This window comes from Bombus affinis, chromosome 2, assembly GCF_024516045.1.
Source record: "Bombus affinis isolate iyBomAffi1 chromosome 2, iyBomAffi1.2, whole genome shotgun sequence".
Classification (NCBI taxonomy): domain Eukaryota; kingdom Metazoa; phylum Arthropoda; class Insecta; order Hymenoptera; family Apidae; genus Bombus; species Bombus affinis.
In genome coordinates this window covers 14996684-15016969 of record NC_066345.1, presented here as the reverse complement: position 1 = coordinate 15016969, position 20286 = coordinate 14996684, and the positions used below count along the sequence as shown (strand labels likewise).

At 39.5% G+C, this 20286-nt stretch overlaps 1 protein-coding gene across 4 annotated transcripts in view; it reads right to left on the bottom strand.

Annotated features, from left to right (window-relative positions):
- LOC126926791 (histone demethylase UTY) overlaps positions 1–20286 on the bottom strand; it is a 150008-nt gene that overhangs the window by 95076 nt on the left and 34646 nt on the right. The window contains exon 1 of one of the 4 annotated variants that reach the window (XM_050743163.1): positions 11213–11821. The exons of the other annotated variants lie outside the window; for them this stretch is intronic. The gene's annotated coding sequence lies outside the window, so the exon portion shown is untranslated. Of the gene's footprint in view, positions 1–11212; positions 11822–20286 lie in introns of those variants that run through there. 4 annotated transcript variants of the gene reach the window in all.

The window sequence follows — 20286 nt, the reverse complement described above, 5'->3', positions numbered from 1 at the left end:
TTTTGATGTCCATATTCGTAATTTATACTTACTAATAGAGATAAACCCAAAACTCCTTTACATACCGAATAAATTAAATAAATTAAATAAACCGCGATCAATTAGTTGCCAACCCAATATATCATATTCATTGCATTAATATACCAGATTAATTGATACATAATATCAATCCAAAAACAACATTTCTCCTGTCCTTTTATGCTCATCGGTACACTGACCTGCACTTGCCCAACACCCCATAGAATGGACACAACGATGGCGTGCGATGGATAGGCGGTTGCTCGTCGTCGCATGCATAATGACACGTGCTCGTAGGAATCGAGCGGGAAAAGGAAAGGAGAGATTGTTTCCCCGAAAAATCATCGACGATCGTGCACGTACTACGTACATGCATATGTATACGCTACGTGGCGCGGTTAGGCCACTAGCCGACGAGGGTTGCGAAGCATCGAAAGGAGAAAACAGAGGCGTAGAGAAAGAGACAGAAAGAGAGAGAAGAGAAGAGAACGAACTGGAACCCCATAACACGAGTCTCGCGATGCTCGTCGACCCTCGTTATTCAATCGAAACAGAGCATTACTCATTTATTGTCTCGCCCCTGCACCCTCTGTGTATTCCTGTTCGATGGCGCACGAGGATTTCGTCCGCCAGTTGCGACACTTGCAACGCGCTTTCCAACGACACGCTGACACGCACACGCTGCGTGTGAAAACCGACGCAACATACGATCGACTATGGTTTCGATGCCTCTTAAATAAAAGGCCATGTCGGAAAGAAATTCATAGAATTTTGTCACCTTGACACGTGGTACGAGGCGACGAGAAAATTGCTACCGCGTTCTCGTGCAACCCGATGGCAGAGAAATTGCTCGAATAGATTCTGTACATCGCTAAATACTTGGCGTCGATAGCGGCGCAACGCGAAAGACGTAAATTTCTGAGGACAAGGTTCCGGAGTCGGTGTCGTTCGCGAAACTAAAGTTAGGACGCGATAGATAATTTTGATCTTCGACGCAAAACCGATGGAATCGAAGACACGTTTCACGCGATACACGGATAAATACACGACCAAAATTTTCTTTCCATTCGACGAAAGCAGGTTTGCAAGTTTTTGAATCGTCCCGCTATCGATACGTGCGCGCGACGAACAATTCTACGAATGCAAAAGCACACCGTTGCTGCGTAAGCTACGACGAGTATACTCGTCGAACACGGCGGATGCGCGGCTATTGTAACATAGAATTAAGCTGTAACGAAAGAACCGTTTCATTTTTCAATTTTATTAGCGACAGAGCTCGTCGTAACGCGAAATATCGCCGTTTCTTCGTGAAACGCAGCTATCTGATCGAACGTATTAGATTGTCCGGAAAGTCTCTTTCGTTTCATAATAGACGAACAACAATTTCTGTTTTATATTATTTTATTGAATTAGGTGTGATCCATTTCGTTCTATTTCTATAATTACGTTCATGCATAGTTCAATAAACTAATATTAAACAAAAATCATTGTGCGTCTATTATTTCCTTATAAAACGAAAGAAACTCTTCGAACAACCCAGTACAACACAAAGCCAACAACAACGTACGTGCCATTCAGAAGCCACTCTGATCGATTCCATAGACAAAGATCGCGAAAAGGCCGTGTTTCTCAAAAAGTAGGTTTTTAATTTATCTTGAAAAAGAATTACTTTGGATAAATCGAAATTGCTAAAGTAGATACTTTAGCAATTTACTTACATCGTACGAATCTCAGCGTTTCAAGGTAAATGTTCGCGCACGGACGACTGTAATTCACCTGTGCGTGAGCGAACGAGAAAGAAACACGTGCGTTTGTCGCGTTTGCAAAATCTCGTTATCCCGCGTTTCGTACGGCAGTGCATTGTTCGTCTGAACGTTTCAATCGTATCGTTCCCTTTGCGCTCTATGCAACAACAATCTCGAGCAATTTAGACAGCCGAACGATTTTCGAGCACGTTATACGGAAGGGGAGAAAACGGTATCGATTTTCTTTTCCACAAGTGCGCTGGATGAAAGGTGGTCGGAAACGAAGAACCGGGCGCAGCAAAACGTAACAATAAATGGACTTCCGGTGGTACGCGTGCGCCGCCGGAAGTGCGTTTAACTGCCGGTTACACGTACATCGTGAATCTATTACGTTCAAGGTTTACTCAGCCCGATATAACTGCTGATTGTACTCTGTGCTAATGGCGCGCACGAAGAAGTAAAAAGTATACGAATATTGCGAATAATTTAACGTTCGAACGAATAATCGCGATTCGTTATTTCGGTTAATTGTGAAATTAATACACTGAACTTTGTTGCTATTTTTATGATGGATTGGCAACTAAGTGATAGCGGATTTTGTCATTAGGTGGTCACTTTTTACCATTACATTTTCTTTCAGAAACATGGTACTTTTTAAGTAACTTTTTACCATTATCACCTAATGACAAAATCAGCAATCACTTAGGTGCCAACCCGATATATTTGACGTCAGCTGTAGAGAATTATTTTTTAATGCCAATAGACAAAAAAAGATATTATTTTTCGACAAGAAAGAAAGACTTTACACTTTGTCAATAGATGACTTAGTTGCCAACCTAATATATTTGACGTTAACTATAGAGAATTAATTTTTAATGCCAATCGACGAGAAAAGATATTATTTTACGATAAAAAATTACCAATTGCGATATGCCAATTACGATAAAAAATAATGTAACAAAGGATTGAATATACATATTGTCCAAGCGTGTAACAGATGCGTAGCGTTATTTATTTGTTACAACATTCATAAAACCGATATCACTGATACGTACGTTTAACCAAAGCTGTAATTAAGATCCACGAAGAATGTCAATCGGTAATTTACTTCTTACGCGCGTTTCTTTGCGAATCGTGGAATATAATTGAATGAATAAACACTAATACGGCAAATTATCTTGTTACGTAGAAATTACGCGAATACATGAAACGGGATAATTAGTTAGCTTCGCGTGATTTATCGAAACGCACAGTGAAACAAGCGCATCGGAAGGAAAAACACCTTACGAAGATTGATACGACGTTAATAAGTATCCATAAACATCTGTCTCTTCGATTATCGGCTGTTCATTTCCATTTGATTTACTATAATAAAATTCCCATCTGTTACTTCGCTTTAATTTACCGTATCAAAGTACAGATTTCTACGTATCTGTGAGAAATCTGAAAGCCAACAACTATCGTAACGTAAATATACAAAATAGTCGAAACATGGGACCGATATTAGCGTCGATATCGAGTATCCTTAACGTTCTATCGACGATACACGTGTTATCGATCGTCCAGAGATTCTCCTACGTACGACAATGTTAAGAACCTTGAATATTGACAATAATATTGACGCTAATACTCGATCGCCCGAATACGCCGCTCTACGATGCGTATCCGACTGTCGCGAAAGTTCCTTTCGTTTTAAGACATTTTCTTCTATTTCTTTTTTCTATTACTTTTGTTATATTATAAAGGATATTTGTTCCATTACTACAAAATGGATCATAATTTAATGAAACAATATAAAAGAGAAAATGTTGCGCATTTATCGTTCCCTTATAAAGCGAAAGCGAACAAGACATTTTCTTCCATTCCTTTTTTCTATTACTTTTGTTATATTATAAAGGATATTTGTTCCATTACTACAAAATGGATCATAATTTAATGAAACAATATAAAAGAGAAAATATTGCGCATTTATCGTTCCCTTATAAAGCGAAAGCGAACAAGACATTTTCTTCCATTCCTTTTCTCTATTACTTTTGTTATATTATAACAGATATTTGTCTTATTACTACAAAATAATTAATGAAACAATATAAAAGAGAAAATGTTGCGCATTTATCGTTCCCTTATAAAGCGAAAGCGAACAAGACATTTTCTACCATTTCTTTTTTCTATTACTTTTGTTATATTATAACGAATATTTGTTCCATTACTACAAAATGGATCATAATTTAATGAAACAATATAAAAGAGAAAATATTGCGCATTTATCCTTTCCTTATAAAACGAAAGCAACTTTTGGCACAGTTTGGGTTGGCAACTAAGCGATTGCGGATTTTGTCAATACCACCCAATGACAAAATCCGCAATCACTCAGTTTCCAACCCAATAACGCGTGAAACAATCGATTACCTGCGTGCTTATTTTTTAATTATAAACACGAAAATATAAATTCGCAAAAACATTTACGGTCTGTCCTTAGTACAAGTATTTACGTATCGAAGATATGCTTCGTCCTTCGTCTTTCCTTGTTCCCCTACCAATTTTTTCCCACTCGCGCTAATCCGGTGTTCGTCAGACGCTAATAAACCGTAGTTTTCAAATAGAGGTCTTACACGCGAGTTAATCACAACAATTAACCGCTGTAGGTCAGACTGGTACGATCGTGCTACCTGCTTGTCCCGTATAAGTATAATAAGCGACGCGTGGTGTAGTTGTAACGCCGACAAGCGGGACTCAAATCATGTAATTTGGTAATGCCCCTTATTTCACACTCAGAAAGCCGATCCTTTGCAAGGTTTAGGTAAAAGCCGCCTGTTTGCCCCGTTCAACCTGAGCTCTTCACTTGCTGAACCAAATATCGTAGCGTGTTTTCACGCACACCATGTTCCTCGAAGAAAATGTAATCTTCCAATTTGAATATTCGCGTTATGTTGTTCTTTCTCTCTTTTGTTTTGTTTCTTTTTCTAAATAAACAACGAAGAAATTAATAGCTACTTTGCAGCGTAATTCTTACTGGGAGTTTCTTCTTGGCGGATGAAAGAAGAGAGGAAAACCGCAGTCTGTCTATCGTATTAGAAACGCGCCTTTTTCTTTCGCAAACCGAAATTATTTTCCTTTGGCAAATAAAAAAGAAACGCAGTCTACTTAATTATCGCTGATTCTAGTCTTAAAGACCGGTCATTTTCATTGATTTCTTATAGCAACAGCTTCGTCTTGACTGATCTCAACTGTCGGTAGTTCTAATTGCTAGAAACTTATGGCATTAAAGAAGACGCATTAAAGTAGCACGTTAAAAATAGAAAAAAGAAGAAAACCTGTTATTATGTAGTGGGAAAAACAAAGCGATATTGCACATGACGAGATGGAAACATCGAAACGTTCGCCAGTCGAAGAATAAGAGGATAATGCGCCGATGGAGGCCGTTACATCGTCGTCGGGAACGTAACCAGGGTTCAACGATGCCGTCGACGACGACAGGCCAACGTCGAACAATAATACGTTCTATTATACAACCAGCCGGTGTTATTAATAGTTGCGAGCGAAACGAGTTTAATGTCACGTGCCACTCGCATTAGCACGTGTGCGCCATTTTTACGCCGACGACGTAACCGAACGCGTAATCTCGTCGCGGCGTTAATGAACGACAATTAACGCGTATTTTCGCGGACTGGCTGGGTATAAATAACCAGAAAGGAAAATCTAATTTTTTCCTTATGCTCTTTCCTTTTTCTCTATCGTCGACGTACCACGTTCGCAGAGTCGCGCGGATCGCGCTCATCCTTTTAATTTCTTAATTCCAGGATCTCCGAATTTTTCACGCAATTGATGATATCGACTGTTCCGTAATGGAATCAGAAAGTCGTTGCAATAACGTTGATACGATAGAATCAGATCTTTTTTACTCGAATCAAACGTGAGAATTATTTAAACGAGCTACGCAACACGGCGTTTAAGTACCACGCTATCATTTACCTACCCGATCGAAATGATCTCATTTTTATTTCCATGCGAAATAGAATTTGCCTAGACATTGAATCGATTGGGAAAATAAAAAAGATTACTTCGGTCGATAGAGCGAGTGAAATAGATGGAAGATAAATTACTCGCTTGTTGGAAAATAAATTAACGCGTAATTATTTCGAAACAATAGCTAGTCAAGTGGAACGATATATTTGGAAGAATCGAATATCCGATGATACAGAAGCAGGTCGACAAATTAACGTAACTTTTAATCGCTTTGTTTGCTAATTATCAGCGTTCGATCGGCCTATAATTCTCGGTGTAATACGCGACTCGGACGAATCGCCTCTGACAGGAGACAAAATTGCGAATTAAGGAGACAAGTCGTGGCGAAGACTGTTCGTGCATTTAATAAGAGACGGACGATCGACAGCGCGGTTTCAACGATTTACAAATTGTCATTCATAAGCGGGCACAGCCAACAACGATGTTCGCGCAGGTGGCAATCTCCTGCTCCTGATTGCCAATTAACGTTTAACGACTTTGCTTGCTATATATCCTCTGATCGCGCTTTTGCATTCGCGCGATTAAGGGACCAATACGAATGAAAAATGCCTCGTTTCGATCCTATCGAATGACTTTCGAGCCTACGTTCCTTTTCAACAAACATATACAGGGTGGTATCGCGTAACACGTGAAAAATGCTCGTACGAACGAGTGTCCCATCCGATCTTCTTTCAAAGTTACAGGCACTTCTGCGTCTCGATAATAGCCACGATCGCTTATTTATCTTCGTAGGAGGTGCTTGGAACGTCCACTGTCCGTATGCGAGTTTGTAGCGAAAATTCTAGCAGAAAATTCTACTTGTGTATGTCGAATAATAATACCAGAGTAGACATTCCGACATATATATATTTCCTTTATTTTCAACTTCCATGCTATACATGCACTTTATGTTAGGTCATCCCGTAAGTTCGTGCCGACTTTTGTGTATACATTTCATGCGTCGATTTATAAACATACGGTGATAAGGGGGAAAAAAAATTGAAAAATGGGAAGAAGTTGTACAACGAGAGAGGGATTACGTTTTTTCATGAAACTGAAACGTATGTAAACGATCTTAACATATATAACCGCTCGAAAAACGGAACGAACTTATGGGATGACCTAACATTTCCTTACATATATTTCTATTTACTTCCAAATTTTACCAGCAATTTTCGTCGTTACGACGCACTGTATTACGGCGAAATATAACTATTTGCGTAAAAATATCGATGACCTGTAACCCAATGTAACTAAACAATTCGATTAAAGCTTTGGACTCCTCGGGCAAGTGCGAATATTTCAATGTCTCTATGTGCTAAACCATTGGTTTGTGACACGCGTCTAAGCGTTGCTCGCTCGCTGCGCTCGCTCCAAAACTTGTACTTCTACGAAAGTAAGCAGTTGTGGGTTTATCGAGACACGAAAATGTCTATAAATTTCAAACAGGATCGAATAGAACGCAGTTGGTGTTTGTACCAACTTTCCTCCTTGTTCTTGTGCTTTCTATCTACTTACGATACACCCTGTATATTGGGTTCGCGATAGAATTTAAATACTACGGAACTGTGGCGGCACTCGACAAGCCAAATACCACCACTCGACACTAACTAGCGTCGAACGACGGCAGCACAGTGGTTAGCGTACCAATCGCTAATAAGACCCATTATAACCTACGGCTGCCCAATATGGTACAACATACCAGCGTCAATAATGGAAAAAATTCGCATATTTGAAAGAAAATGCATCAGAGCTTGCCTGAGCATCTACAGATCAGAACACAGCGGATACAGAAAATACATAAAAAACAAAAAAATATACGACTTAGCCAACATCCACCGCATCGACTGTCACATCCTAAAACTAACGAGAAATCACTTCTCGCAAGCCGCGAAGATCAAAGAAAACAGCCTAATCTTCGGCTGCTTATACCCAAACGACGCATACTTCAAAAACACGCTGTTAACAGGCTACATCCCCCCCGAAGCCTTTCTATACCTAGACGAAAGAAACTATCTCCAAGACCAAAACAACATACCCATAATTTATCATATGCAAAGGAAAATAGGAATGAAATCTATTCAATACGAGGAAAACCTAGATGGCCGCACGGCAGATACGAGGTGGAGATACAACATGGCCCTCCCCCAAAAGGATACAGAAGACAAACACAGAAAAAACACAAAAAAATATTGGTGGATACGGAACCCACAACAAAAAACAACAAGATAAAGAGCCACAGAACGGCAACGCTCACCGAATAAAAGTGTAAATATGTAAATATGTAAATATGTAAATAGATAAACAAATATTATACTAATCCCACAAAACACCCCTCCCCACCCCTCCCAGTCCATCCCCTCCCAGCCCCTCCCTAATAGGCTAGCGAACTGTCCTGTTTTTGCGTCCAGGCTTTCAGGACATAAATTAAAATATCGTACATAAGCACAGCGCAACAGCGGCTTAATTTTATCTTATTTAACAATAATAATCTTAAAAAAAAAAAAAAAAAAAGAAGAGAAAAGAATGTAATAATGCATGGCTACGTCGTACCGTCGCGTAATGGTACTTTTGCCTGTACCACCCTACAATTAGAATTCAGCGTTTATTCTGGAAAAAAAAATCATGTAAAAAAAATATGTAAAAAACCTGGAATTAATAAACAATGTTAAAAAAAAAAAAAGTGGTTAGCGTCTTAAGTTACGAACGTTCGGAACCCGGGTTCGAATCCCGGCGACCGGAGTCCGATTTTACTTCCACGCACCAAAAAACGGAGGAAAAATCAGCTGTACCCTGGCAGCGACATCTACAGCCCCTAGCGACAATTACTCCGGACGAGGCCCAACAATTACAACAACTATCACGCACGGACAATATATATCACGCATACCACCTCAGAACTTTGCTTACTGTTACAGGACTTTCATGTATATATCGTGTGTATTATATGAAACATATTGAAATTTCATTAGCACTGTCATTCTTCCATCGATAAAATCTGAAATTAATATGAAAATGTATATAATAGAAGTTGCAAGACATAGAAGTTACTACAAGCATAAAGTAGTCGGTATCGTGGATGGAATTGGATGGTTTTGAACATTTAGTGGCGACAAAAAGTATTTGCATATATCCTACCATCCATTCGTGAAACATTATAATGCAGCGTTTTCTTATCGGGTTCTACCGTTTCATTTTATATCTACGTTTGATTATAGTATCAAGTTATTTTAGTCATCGTTATGGTACGAAGGTTTCGAAAGTGCCATTAAATAATGGACCTAAGTAAAAACTTTTGTAGCCGCTGTTTTCCTAACTGTAATTCCCAAAACCAACGTAATCACGACGATCGAGTCTCATAACGACAATAATAAAATTCCAAAGTGTCCCGTGTAACACGCATAAAACATTCGAACGAGGTGTTTACGAGTGTTGGAATAATTTCGCGAACCCGTAGTCGATCAGAATATACGTGCGCGTAGACGTACCAAAGTTTGTAATTAAATCTGTGCGTTTAAAGTTCCAGTCTGTTTCAAGATCAGCTCAAAGACGCTTCTTAAAAAATTACTATCATGGAAAATACAAAGTGCGAAGAGCCTCGTTGCAACTGTTTCCCGCTTCGAAACCATCGCTCTCTCGAACTCATCGATCCTACGATATTACACAATCGCGACATTATCCCTTTTTGCCTGCACTTCAGCGACCACGCGAGCAACCACAAAAGAAAGTTTTCCAAGTTGGAAAACTATAAACCGGTTTTGGAAAAAATCCTGAAGGAGACTTGTCACGCGAAGCGCGAGTCTCGGGTATCGTTTTGCCAACAGCGGCATTAAAAGCACGATGGCGATTCAGTAGCCACGACATCGGATTAGCAGTATCGTTTCCTTGGCGGACGGAAGTGGCAGGATGTTTCGCTGGCGCGGATGCAACGCGAGATGGTGTACTTACACGAGCGAGTAGTTGCCATTCGTTGAAGCAAAAATGGCCCGTGTTATCGCGACAAGCCAGGCCAAGAACAGCTCCTCTGGTCCATAGCTTATCGTTATATTCAGCGTCTTTCTTTCACGTTGAAAACGCATTAGAGCATATCCAAGGAAGAGCAAAGAGTAAAGATGCACGGATGCGTGCACCAAGATAGTCTACCGTGTGTATCCACACATCACGTCAATTTATACTATCTTATAACGATTAATTATTATCCCTAGACTTCCGTGTATGCGATACATTACATTATGTAACGCGGAATTATCCTGGCCATTAATAATGCGTGTATACTTGGCGTTGGATATATCGCAGTATTACAGGATGTTTCCTGGTCTTACAGTCTTTCACATTGTTTTCTAAATGCCTTTGCTTACTTAATTTATCGAGAGTTAGTACAGTGAGTTTCAGTGCGTTTCAGATCCTCTGGATTTATTAGAGAAAACGGCTGGTATCTTGTAACAATAGCTAGCCAGAGGTTTCCTTTCTTTGAACCACTGGAAATGTATATTTGATACAATTACATATTCGTGAAAGTTGAAATTACCTGCAGACTATAAAATCCTATTGGAATTATGAAGTGTTTTACATTTACTTTTTCGTTTTTTGACGATTGAAGAGAGGAATTTACACGTGTAAAGAAAATAATACGATAAATAAATATTTCAAATATTTATAAATAAGTCGACTAGAAATAGAAGACTGCATTATCCTTCGTTAGAAATTAGCTTACGTTTATTTCTATATTTGGTATCAAGAAATATCCACGATTACACGTGACAAAGATACGTGTGACATTGAATGATTCATCCCTCATTACATAGACAACTGCATAATACATTGGAAAAACTTTCTGCTGCGAAAGACATTCTACGACTATCGATCTTGGTTATAAATTTTATTCAAATGAATAAGATAGAACCTCGAAACGAATTCTTCCCAAATTATGCTTTTAGATTTATTCTACTCCGACCTACACAAGTACATACGTCGACTAGCAAAAAAAAAAAAGAATTTCATTAGTCAGCGTGCACCGCTTGAATAAAGGCGCGTGTGCCAACTCGTTAGAACGCTTTGAATTCCATTTGCAGAGGATTCTCGTGTCCCAGATTCTATGAATCGCAAACGAATACTTTCATAGCATCTTAATCATATCCATTGATTTTGCAATATTGTGCCAGTCAAAAAAAACACGGTAAACAATAGGAAATAAACGCGAGAAGCATAATAAACATGACATAATTTCCGGATAGAAGTTGTCCAAGTTTTTATAACCTCAAATGCAAAGACGTAACCGGACATTATTTCTCGCAGTAATAATGCTTGAACAAATTCTAATTACTTTCAACGACAAGCATGAAACGTACGAGTATTCTATTAATCTGATGTAAAAGAGAAACGCCGTAATAACACAATATCCATATCAACATATCTAAACATCGTGAAATTACATGCAAACATACCTTTCATGTTTCCAGCCAATCTATTCGTAACAGAAATTACCTGACATCGATTTCACCAGCCAGTAAAATACTCGATAACATTACAAAACACGGGCACAAACGCACGACATTTACACGTATCCCATAAAACACTGTCATAAAAAGAAACGCTTCAAAATTTTGTTACATAACGATGAATTTTAAACCGTGACGAAAAAAAAATCATTTCCACGTCAGTTTCGCGTTACCGCTCCATTCAACAGAATCCACATTATACACTAAGGTGTAATACTAATGAACTTTCAAAAAGATTCGCCTATCCCACATAAAATATTTGAAAAAAAGTTTCTGTAACTGTTCGAACAGTTTTGCGAACCACCGTGTCTAAACTTACTGCGCGTGCGTGGGCGCATGCGTGCCAAGATTTGAGCGCGCGATGCAGGGCGCATGCGCATGAACCTGCAGTGCCGAGCGAAACAAGGAAGAAGAACGGCGAGAGAAAGACGCCGTTAAAAAGAGAAACAAAGCGAAAGGGAAGAGCAATGACACACACGGTTACATGCACGCGCTCACCAACGGCACACACCGAGGTGACGTAAGCGCTGATTACGCGACGCTGCAACGAGCACACGCCGAGGCTGCAACTCGCGTTGCATGTATAACGTTCGTAGAATGCGGCAATGCATCCCCCCTCCTCAACCCGACCGTAACCTCGCTATAACCTCGTCTCTCCCTCTGCCCAACCGAGATATCCCTCCCCTAACCTCTCCCACGTCCACTGCTACCGTTCGGCGACGTGTGTTGGTGCACGTGCGAACAAATATCACGTGACTGTGTATGAAGGACGAGGCCTTCAAGTACGTACGTACCGTACGTATGAGCACGAGCAACGCGCGTTACTGGAGATCATCAGCTGACAACAGGAGCCAAGAGAAACAGGAATCGTGCTTCTTAGCTCCATGTCGAGAAAAGAGAGAGAGAGATGCAGGAGAGCAAATGATTATTGTAAGATATTTAAAAATTACGAATCCATGTTTGGTTAAATCACGTAATTGGCTTTTGTAAACGATGCTAAAGGTGGCTACTGGGCTCGACCATGTAAAATCCAATCACTGGTAAAAATGTAAATTAAGAAAATAAAAATAAGAGATAAGCAGAACAAGAACAGTCGGAAATTGGAGGAAATAGTTCTAAGAAGAAGCGAAGAAGGAAAGAGGAAGAAGAAGAGAACAATAGGGCCCAAGAAAGGAATAAAGTTTGACACACGCCTGTAATTTCGCACTTGGTCATTGATAAACGTCGAAAATGTGCGTGCGCTAAAAGAAAATTACAGGGAAGGAGGGGATCGGAGGGACTCGGCTGCTTATTATTCTGAGCGGAATACAAAGAGGGGAACAAAACATACTCGCGTAAACGTACCTCACCGAGATATTAAAGATAGAACGGGAACCGAAACACTGTGATTAAGACGTCCGACAACCGCGACGTAATTTGTATTAACACCTTGCACGCTTCTTTCGGACAACCTGTGAACATTCTATAACAGCGACCAATTCTTGTTTATACATATGTTAATACGTTCCAAATTGTTTTATCGTCTCTGATACCATTTCTAGTAAAATATTATTGCTCTATCATTTTGTATATTTTCTTAGTAAACAAGTTAAGTTTTTCATAATAAATAAGCCGTGTATGGTTCATCCTTTTTGTTAAAAATTCTCATACATTTTTATCGTAAATTGTTAATTTGCATGCTTTCTAAAAATAATCTTTAAATGGTACGTATCAGTGACAAACATCGTTCATTTGTATATTTACATTTATATTTGTTTCTCTAAACTGTGTAATTCTTTTTGATAAAATATGTTGTTTCACATATTTTCACATGTTATATTTCCATTACATTTCCATGTTAGTTATCGTTAAATATTATTGGGGAACAGCATAGCGTGACTATTGTCACTCGAACGAAATGCTTTCGTTTCTCTTCCGGATATGAATTACTCCACTTTTATCCAGGTGGTTGATCCTTTTATTCTGGCTACACCTCGCGGCATTTCCCACGATCACGGACAAGTCCGATTTAACGCCAACAGCAAACACTGGTTTCCTGCGGCTGATTCGACTTCCTGCAATGGCGTGCGCATCTTTCACGTACGAGGAACAATTTCAAACGGACGGAAAAAATGGCAGCTCGACAGCTGCCGCCTTGACCTTACTCAATGGCTATCTGGCAACATAAAGAAACCGTATTGCCACTTTCATTTCTGGACTACCTCCGTGTTTCGTAATGATATTCTGATCCCTTTTTTCCCATGAATTGTCGATGATTGCATCAGTGAAATTCGGTGCAACATTTACTTTTACTGACTGTGCTTTATTGGTTGTTTATGTTTGCGTGTAATGACTGAAGATTTGTAAATATTATTTACATATAACGAAATCTTGTCCTAACAAAATAATATTTGATATATATTTAACAATAATACAATGGCATAATATTAAAATGGAAATTTAATTGATCGTAAAATTCGTATATAAAAATTCGAGTCTCCGCGTCTCAAACTTTGATATTCTATATTTTATTTCCTATGAAATCAAATTTTTGAAATAAACCTTTGTCTCCGTTTATACAGTAATTAACCGACAATCCAAGTTCTATTTTACTGCTAAAAATAAAGAAAGTATAGAATCTATTTCCATCACGGGTTTATTACAAAGATAAACGAAAAGCTGTCTGGCATGTGACGATTTAATAATAGAAGCTGATAAATGCTGAAAACTAAAAATGATTAATCTAAATGACCGGGAACTGTCATAAGGGTGGACATTTGAAACAATACACGTATGAACGAATGGAAATACGTCACAATTCGACAAATTGTTAACAGCGTATTACTAAGTTATCGTTAATTTGACACTGTTGGACCACCCATTTAATTGAACAACGTTTCCACGCGATATTTATTCTATTTCAAACGAGTTACACGCGCGGAAAGGCAATATTTACCGCATATGCATGTGACGTGTAAAAATGTTTAATTAAGTTAAAAGTCTATCGGCTAATTAATTACCAGCGGGTAGATTAATTAAATTCCTTAAATATTTATATGCATATTAATTAACTTTAATATTAATATTACAATTATAATTTCATTCAAAATTAATAAATCAACATTGATTTTATAAATAATTAAATATTTCTTTCTTCTCTATTTCATCGATACTACGAAACGACAAGGACAATTATCTTAAAGCATCGCGTCACGTCGTGAGAACAGATCTTAAGAAACCTACACGATGACACGCGTATCTGCATATTAATAACACCGTTTGGTATCTGGAAATAACATGCTGGTAATAATTATGACGATTCTTACATCGATACAGAAGGAAACAAAAGAGATTCGAAATACAAGCAGAAGCGTAAAAAAACAGAGAAGTAATAAGCTACTATAGTATCGAGCGAACAAAGTACTGTTGTACAATGATGGTCTTATGGTCAAGGTTTTAAGCCTTTAAACGTGACTTATGCAACGCATCCGGGCATAAGTCCTCCGCGCTGCAATTTATATTTCCGAAGTTACGTCGAATTATACAGTATATACACGATTGTAGCATTGAAAGATACTACAATGCGGCAGAAGAATGTACCGACTTCCGTCCCTTTCAGTTCAAGGGAAATGGGAAAAGGAAGTTGCACTGGCGTTGAATAAATTAATGAATAAAAAGGAAACAGAAAATTCATGCTGCAGAATTGCAATAGAGTTATTTTCTAGCACGCGTACTTAGAGATACGTATCTTATATCTTGCCAAACAGCAAACAAGATAGAAGAAAGCAATTCTAATACTAATATTAGTTCGAAAACAAGAAAACTTCGTAATCTATATAATACTTCCCATCGAATCAACCAAACTTCCCTTAATCAAACCGACCCGACCAAAATTTTGTCCGCACGCAACCCGACATCCAGCAACCTGCACTTAAAAAACTGCGAAACTTCGTCACACTCGCCTCTAACCTAACCTAATTCGTTACCCCAATCAAATCATCCGCTGCAACTCGGAGCGACGAAAAACCAATTCTCTGACTTGAGAATCTTGGAACTGCGTCGATTTCTCAAAGATTCGCGAGAAAAAGACTTGGCCTGTGATGTACGGTCAATCAGGTCCGCGCGAGAAGGTCCTTAGCCTTAGGAACACGGTCGTGGCTGGCGGCTGGTAAAGGCCATCGTACATACGTATATATATATATATGTACATATATATATATATACATATATAATATATATATTATATATATATATACCAGAGATACGAGGTGGCAAGAGGTTAGAAAGAGAAAATGAAAATAAACGGTCCGAGGAGGGAACAGAGAAAAGAGAGAGAGAGCTACGCGCACGCAGGAAAGAACGATGGAAAGAAAGAAAGAAAGAAAGAAAGAAATGGAAGTCCGTGCAGCACAGAAACGGCGTGTCGGTGGCTGCGGCGGCAACCGCGGCCGCCTAAGCGAAGTTAGGTTTCAGTGCACAACACAAAGGGAAGGGACACGGGAAGAGGTACGAGGGTGGAGGAGGGGGGCGGTTAGGGGCGCCATTCGAGGGAGGGCTGTTGAACTTTCAGGGTCACTCCCGCGGGCCCCCGCTAGTTGGACCGACAGAGAAAGAGAAAGGACGCGAGAGAAAGGAAGAGAGTACGGTACCTGGCAGAGAAAGCGAGAGAAACCGAGTGAGACGGATAGGACGAAAGAGGAAGATGGATGGACGGAGGTCGAGTTAGAGGTGAGGAGAGGTGTATAGCGGTAGAACGATACTACGAGGACGGACGCGAGGGGAGGTTGAGCCGCCCCAACACGAAAACTCACTCCTAAACCGTCCCTAACGACGCGCCCTCTGGGCCGCGATTCGACGACTGATCGTCCGGCCAATTCGTCTCCCTGGGCCTCTATTGCTCTCCTCTCTGGGACAGATAGAGTCCCGGGCCACAGGCGTGTATACAAGACGGAGGCCCCGATATAGTGCACGAAAGCATACGGAACCAGTTTTCGGCCGAGAAAGGACCGTTCCTCCGGGGCTCGCCAGCCCTGACGTGCAACGCACACGCGCACATGGTCACCCGGCTACGTCTCTTCGCCATGGCGAAGGAGAGGAAGAGACAGGCAACGAGGAAGAGAAAGAGAGAAGAGGCGGTTCACAACGATCCGTGGAAGCTAGTGAACTCTCAGGGACGTTCCGTGGCTTTGCCACGACGCGTGAAAGACCCATACCATTTTCGACCTCTCTTCGTGAATTTTTTTTTCTTTTTTTTTTATATTTCTATGTTGCAGTTCTATTGTATATAGCATCGACATCTATTATTATTTGTTAGCGACAAATTTGATTCGGTATCTTTCGATTAGATTTCCTGACAAAGACGGAATTGTTTCGGATAGCTCAGGAAATATTGTTTTTGTTTCGCGTTGTGATTTTGCAGCGATGCTTCGTTGCCACCCCTGTCGCTCCCAAACGCCGGATCCCTGCGCTGCTTTGAACGAACGTTCATCCTCTCTCTGTCCCTTTCTCGGCCGTTTTGGTACGGTTATATGAAGGGGAAAGGGTGGAAGGTGGGGATCGGGACGAGCTTGCGCCGATGGCTGCTGCACGCCGCTTACTCCTCCGTTTCACCGGAACCGGAGTAAACCGAGATGTCCATCTGTGTGTCTAATTGAAATCTGAACGGTCAGCGTTGCGGGTTGACAAGCGCAGCCTGCGCCGTCGGTAAAAATAGCTCGCACGAATTGTGGATTTTAATCTCTCCAAAGACTAGGCTGATACGCGGCTGACAAGTGCTTCTGGCGCGTTCCCTTTTAGTGGATGCTGTAACTAACGGTTGATAAGATAGATGCTACTTTTGCTTAATGACTCGATAGATGAGAGAATTACGAAGGAAACGGATGATATAGTAGCGCTTCGGTATCGGTGTTCCTGGATGAGTGACTTTTATGTGAAAGGTTTATCAAGTTTATACAAGTTGGAGGTTAATAATAGGTTTTGTAACTTACGCGATGGATACGTCTAATGTAGAATGATAACTTAACGATACTGATATTATAGCCACGTGGTTCGAGTTCCAGCTTTATACAGATATTTTTATCGACTTCCTGTTGTAACAATACAATCTTTTATAAAGGAATCGATTCTGTATTCACGCTACACCAATATGAACTGATAAGCCATTCTAAAATACCAAATAACTTTTAGTTCGTTATTTAGTCATAGGACATATTTTATGTGTTACACAATAACAGTTGTAAGAACTCTCGTGACTCTATTTCTACACAACCGTGTGAATAATTATGCCGTTTCTTAAATCTCATAGAAATAACCAGATTTTATACGAATTTACCTACAAGAAGCTACCATATAATTAGATAATTGTAGGAACTGAATATTTATACTTTTTTCTGAAATTTGATTGATACAACCAGAACTAGTTTCAATATATTTATCTACGGGAAGGCACCAATCGATTGCACAATTTTCCTTAAATTTCATAAAAATGACTAGAAGCGATTTCAATAAATTTATCTACAGGAAGAGACGAGAGGATATAAGTTTCCTCCGATCCTATCTCATCTTTTTCCCGGTTCCAGTCAGTCGCTAGGAGTATAGACCGTGGCTAGACGCTACGAAGAAGGAGGATCGGAATATAAGTAAAAAAGAAGACGCACAAACAAGAGACGCATCCGAGCCGACAAGGTGTGCACCGCCTTGATCAAGCAGGATGGCAGGCCAGGAAACTAACTGTAGTTGGTGACTAACTTCAAACAGGATTCCACGAACATGCCGGAAATCGTTAACTCCAACAACTATATGTGTACATATGGAAACATTTGATTAGGACAAAATGTTCGATGATTCGAGTTTTATGAGCGACGCTCCGAGGATGAAATATTTTAAGATACATTTTTATCCGTGTCAAATGAAACAACGGTAAATGAATTTTCCAAACGTAGACATATGTAGCCTTGCTATCCTCAATCAACGTAATAATAAAAATCCAAACGTCAGATTTCTCGCTAATAACACGGCATGAAGTTTAGAGGAAACGGCTGGAAAATTTATATTTTTCTAATCGCGACACAATTCTCTAGAACTTCGCGTGTCAAACGTGATAAAACACGTGATTTCAGATATTCGCACCAGTAAATTACAATAATCACACAATACATGATAGAGTTTACGATGTAAAATTTACAATAACGACGCCTAATAATACATCCAAGTTCTCCAAACTGTTCCGTTGGACGAAAAAGGTATGACAAGGTATCGCTAATCGCTAACGGCAAGATTAAACGCGACCGCCGAATTTTTTACCATTCCGTTAAATTATTTATCGTCTAGGCAATCTATTCCCGCGTAGCATCCGCTGTTCAGCTTCTTACTCAGCAGCTCCTTGTTCGTCGCATTTAGATTCCAGCGATGCTTCCTACTATAAGAAACTGAAACGAAAACGGCCGGAAGACGGTGGTGTGGAGTGTATACAAGAGGAACCTAAGTTCAACGACCCGCTCTCTAGTACCTGTATCATCAGGCTGGCTCCTCTCCGACAGAGAGACGCGTACATGTGCCTAACTGTGCGTACGAACACACGATACTCCCATCTCTTTCTGTACGCGCCACGGGCACGTACTCCACTATGTGCTGGAAAACTAGTTTCGCGTGCAAATTACTCCCCTGGAATTGTCGCGAGGTGTTTGCCTTGCAAAACGACCAAATCCTACTCTGTCCCTTGAACGAGCAAACTGTTTTATGTATATAAATCCTTTTTACTTTTTACGTATTATGGCTCTACGTGTTGGATGGGCATGCATACGGTTACTAATAGTCATGTAACCGTATGCTACTGTGTGAAATTGGTAAACATAGTTGAATGTAATTACATTCTACTATTAACAAACTAAATTACATTAACAATTGTTAAATATTATTAATTGTCAGCTTATTTACGCGTTTGGGTACTGTTTATGAAAGGTAATGTAATTTTGTTTATATAGATGTAATGATCAAATTAGTGTACGTAAGTGTTTACACTAATGTGAAGAAATTATAAGACGCGGTTGGAGAGTACGAAACGCGTTGTAATAATTACGACATTTTTAAATTGAAGCTATGAAGCAATAGCAACAAAATATGAATGACACAAATAGGGAATATATAATGCCAATATTGGCTGTTCAGATTAGTGTCCGTGTAATATACCCGTTTGGTATAACTCGTAATCTCGAGATTAAAACACTAAGTTTCTATCAGGACTTACTAAAAAATGTACTAATATATCGTGCGTATTAATAAATCGATTAATTTTAATTACTCCTACGACAGCCAGTCGTCGTTTACCGACGTAATTGCTTGATGCAACGTAATAACGGTGTAATCAGGTTATCAACAGTCCGATTATACGCACTAGCGGTTCTACTGGGAATTAACACCGGGGTTATGGTTCGTATGTTGCAAGTATCTTATCTTAGATCCAGGTTTAATCACCTGCGTGGCAACAATTTTAACACTTCTTCTCTGGAAAATGAGCACGAGCAAAACCTTGCATTGGCAAGCATATCGCGTTCATAAACCATTTGGTCGTTGTAACGATAATTAATTCCTCATTTTTTCTTGCTTGTTGTTCCACTCGCATCAATCATCGTAATAGGTTATTAGCGACTCGGTTGAAACCATAAATTGAATTTTATGCAAGAATCGATATATAGATACTAAATGATGCTATTAGTATAAATCTAGATGTGCATCTATTTAAATCGTACGATACTGAACTTCGCTTTGTACTTAATTTTAATTTCCCTTCACTGCAACGAAAAAATCCTTAATAAAGGAGGAGCAATTTTAATTAATTTAATTAATGTGCATTTTAAAGCTACTTGTTTCCTAGATACAGTTAGTTTACATTATGCAACGAATTATACGGGGGATTGGCAAATTATAAAATCTACACTCTACGCTAATTCCCTACGCTAGCGTTGATTATCTCAGAACTGTAATAGCGTATATCTGCGGCATTGTAAGAAATTTACGAGTAATGCTGGAATACAATGAAATCA